Genomic DNA, 4,987 nt, shown 5'->3' with positions numbered 1-4,987 from the left:
TTGTATTGGCAGGTCTTGTGGTTTCGTTGTGCTCAGATTGTTCCACATATCCCAGAACTGATTCTGATTTATTGAATGCTCTTATTCTTATATACTTTTGGTCAGATGGTGTTGCTTTTTCACTCTAATTGTGTCTTTATATATTTTTAGTTTAGAAAAGTATTCAGTTCTTATCTCAGTGTTGTTTGGTTCTTTATGTTTCAGATTTGATAATTTTCTAAGTTGTTTTCTTAATGTTTTGCATTCTGAGTCAAACCATTTTTCATCTTTTGGAGTATTTTTAGTGTATTTTTAGCCATTCTTTTTCAATTCACTTTTATGTGCTGCTTTTTTAAATATGTAATTTATTTCGTTTGTAGCCGAATTAACACCATCTTTAGTTGTTTTGAATTTCTTATTAATAAATGTATTTATTAGATTTTTTAGTTCTTCAGAACTGAGGGCTTGCACAAATTTGTCTGCGCTGTCTGGAGCCCATCTGTAGCTCTGCTGGACCGGATACATTTGGCAGGTTTCCGGCCTGTTTAGTTCTGGTGTGTGATGTGTTTTGATATAGATGTTAGTTTGGTTATGGTCAGAAAGCGGAGTTTGCTGTTTGACAGTGAATGCATTGAAGGAGGATGGGTCCATGTCAGTGATGGCATAGTCAACTACACTAGCTCCAAGACCTGAACAACACGTGAACCTCCCTAAAGAGTCCCCTCTGATCCGGCCGTTCAGTATGTACAGGCCTGAGGTTCGGCAGAGCTGCACCAACTCTCTACCGCTTCTATTCACCGTTTGATCAAGGTTGTTTCTCGGTGGAAGTTTTCTTGTGAGACTCGGGGGGTTTTGGCCAAACACATATTCATTGCCCTTTGGATCTATGACATCAGGTTCAGATCCAGTTCTGGCATTAAAGTCTCCACACAGCAGCACGTTTCCCTGGGCCTGGAAATGGCTGATTTCTGTGTGGATGTTGTTGAGGTATTCCTCATCATGGTAAGGGGACTCCGCTGGGGGAATGTAGATGGCACAGAGATATGTGTCTGTAGCTGAAATGCCAATTTGGTTTAATTTTAACCAGCAATGAAATTTCCCAACTGTGATGGTAGAAATGTGTTTGGCCAGATCCTCCTTGTACCACACCAGGATTCCTCCCGAGTCTCGTCCACGATGGACTGTACTTATTTTGACTGAGGGCACAATTACTTCATAATAGCCTGAGGGACAGTAGGTGAGCGCATCATTTCGACACCAGGTTTCAATGAGGATTATGATATTAACATCTTCTATATTTTTTAGAAATTCAGGGTCTGTGCTTTTAGAACCAAATGTTGAAGAGTGAAGACCCTGAATATTCCAGCAACTTATTTGAAATGAACGCATTTGTATTCTAAAAGAAAAACCTATTTGGTGAGACAGAGAGAAGATAAGGTGAAGCTACATGTGAAAACATACATGTGAAACATTTTACATTAGTGCACTTTTTTCTTTTTTTTTCCCCAATAGAGCACTGTGTGTGTTCTTATCTGTTCAGGAGCTGGTTGCACAGTGTGTGCAGCATCTCTCGGATCTGGCTCAGCTCGCTGGCAGGTGTGGAGCTGGAGCTGGAGGGTGGAGCGGGGGGCCGGGCTAAAGCTTCAGCATAGCTCTGTGCTCTCGGATGGAGGGGTTTATCCGGGTGTGGGGGGTTTCTTGGTTTCTTCTTGCTAATGGGGACTTGATGGCCAGCAGGTGGACGTGGAGTTGGTGACTGCAGGTTTACAGGTGTGTAGTGAGACATAGGTGGGTGTGGATGTGGTGGATGATGTGAGAAACTCGTCCGGCCGACGTCTCTCCTCGCCAGGGTCGGGGGGTTGTGTCTGGGCATGTAGGGGTGATTCCTCGCTGGGGTCGGGGGGTTGTGTCTGGGCATGAAGGGGTGAATGGGCTGGTAGTGTTCTGGAGTCGGTAGCAGATGTCTCGGTGATGATGGGGTGCGGCCCAGGGCTGCATCTTTAAGGGTCCTTGCAAAAAGATATACTCTATATATCTATATATCTATATCTATATATCTATATCTATATATATATCTATATATCTATATATCTATATATATATATATATATATATATATATATATATATATCTATCTATATATATATATATATATATATATATATATATTTCTATATCTATATATATATATATCTCTCTCTCTCTATATATATATCTCTATATATCTCTATATATATCTATATATATCTATATCTCTCTCTCTCTCTCTATATATATATATATATCTATATCTCTATATATCTCTATATATCTATATATATCTATATATATATATCTATATATATATATATATATCTATATATATATATCTATATATATCTATATATATATCTATCTATATCTATATATATCTATATCTATATATATCTATATCTATATCTATATCTATATATATATATATATATATATATATATATTTATTTATTTATATCTATATATATATATATATCTATATATATATCTATCTATATATATATATATCTATATATATATATATATATATATATATATCTATATATATATATATCTATATCTATCTATCTATATCTATCTATATCTCTATAGATCTATATATATATCTATATATATATCTATATCTATATATATATATATATATATATATATCTATATATATATATATATATATATATATATATATATATATATCTATATTCAAATTCAAATTCAAATTCAAAAATTGCTTTATTGGCATGACTGTACATTTTACAATATTGCCAAAGCTTGTAGAAGACATCAAAATAATACAGTATTACAACATAACTTAAATCTAAATGTACTACTTAAAATAATTGTACAAATTAACCCTCTGAGGTCTGAGCTGTTTTCTGGGCCCTGGAGGTGTTCTGACATGCTCTGACATTTCTGGTTATTTCTGTTACTTGTGACATTTTCATGGCTAAAGTCTAATTACACTGTATTCAGCACAAACTCTGCTGCAATAATATATCAACAGCATGTATGTAAAAGTTTGTAGTTTTGAGATAATGACATTTATGAGTGGTTTGTGAAAATACAAAAAAAAATTCTCACTGAAATAAGGCCATGAAACCCCTACTGATTATTTCACGAGTTCACACTTACATATAATTTGAAGGGGTAAAGTTTAATGCGTATTTGGCGTGCTGTCCGGAGGGAGGGCTCCGAGCTCGGAGTTCGGCCCGAACCCAGAGTACTCCCCCCGTATGTAAGTGCTTAGGACTAGAAGCGTGGAGAAGGGGTGGTGGAGGGATGCTGCAAAAACTGTCAATGGAATGAGGTGAGACTGCTGAGTAAATATACACCTCTTACCATTGATTGCTGAGTGCTTTCCACCTGTGTTAATTATCTGAACGTGCTCCTCCCGAACCTTGTTAATAAAACATCATTTCTTCACAAGACTTTTGAAAATTGTATGACGTAGCCTAGAATATTTGCTGCAAAACTATGTGAAAATCACCCTGACTGCTCATTCAGAGAAGACAATATATTGATTTAAAATTTTTACGACGTGTTTTGTGTGAATAAGCCTTATGCGAGAACTCATTAATATGTATGGCTTTTCTCACCTGAGAAAGACAAAGACACTCCCCTAACGGCCCTATTAGGAGCTATCAGGCCCCTATCATTCTGAGCAACCTTGCACAATACTGTAAATGAGGAGATTTAAAAAAGAATGGCTTTTAAATTGTTTGGATTTATTTACACAACATAATCCAAATAGACACAACAAATGGCAAAAAAGCACTTATTGAAAGACAGAGACCTTTGTGCCATTCCTAAAAACATTGTACCTTTCATTTCCAAGGTGTTTGATTTTCACTTTACCATGTTCATGTTCCAGAGACTCATGTGAATGTTGAAGTCGGCAGGACTCAGTGGCATCAGGGCCCTGAAAAAAAAGTGAACATACTGATATCAAGAGAAAGGCCTGCACGATTTTGGAAATAAAATCAAATATAAAACATTATGGTTACCATATACATATCTACGTTTGACCAGATATCCACAAACACAGTAGGCCTAACAGTAAACACGGGTCTAAATATTATAATATTCCCCATATATCTAGCAACAGTTCAACTGCAATGTGACATTTATGCAACAATAACAAACATGTAAGAATTTCTTACCTTAAATCTTTCTTGTCTTCAAATTGCGTTCTTCTTCTTCTGAGGTAGCCTAAATCCAATGTAAGCTCAGGCGCGTCTTTCAAACTCGACGAAAAGTGAAGTGAAGTGTTTTGGTGTTTTGTTGTTGAGGTAACGAGCGCGTTCGCGTTCCATGTGGAGATTTGCATGTGAATATCTTTTGCGCGAGTGGGCGTGGCCAAATTAACTGTAATGAGCAAGCGTTTGAGAAGCTGGACATCTTGTTGGTTTTATACAAATTACTTAAACAGAAAATATTTGTTTTCGTTTTGAACCCGATCATTTAAAAGTACACACTTAAATGTTTATAAAGGTGTATGGCTCATAAATGTGTGACAAGTATTCGCTGAGTTTTGTTTCAGTTTATAGACGTGCTCAAGAAAAAAAAGTTCACCGCGACGGAGAGGCAGAACGCACACCCTGTTTATTTTCTTTATTTTACAAAAGCACAATGTTTTGATTTGATTGTAAGTGGACACATACAAAAGTAGAAATATCACAGATTCTTTTTTTATATTTCTTTTTTCTGTATGACCATAAATGACGGAGTAATTTAAGTTTATAGTGCTACAATGTGGAGAAAATCCAGCAAAACGCGCCGGCGCGTTTGCCGACCTCAGAGGGTTAACAGTGTAACAAATTATAATATCTGTAAACGTTTTACACCATAGTGTTTTAACATATATACAAATTATAGTATCGGAACATTTTATACCACAGTGTTTTAACATATACACACACACACGTCACTGAAGGTCACTGTGGTGGACAGTAGGGAAACACACTGAAGTAAGACACAC

This window comes from Squalius cephalus (genome assembly GCF_949319135.1).
Source record: "Squalius cephalus genome assembly, contig: scaffold_67, whole genome shotgun sequence".
Taxonomy (NCBI): domain Eukaryota; kingdom Metazoa; phylum Chordata; class Actinopteri; order Cypriniformes; family Leuciscidae; genus Squalius; species Squalius cephalus.
The sequence above is the reverse complement of the archived record's forward strand: the minus strand, read 5'-3'. Positions refer to the sequence as shown.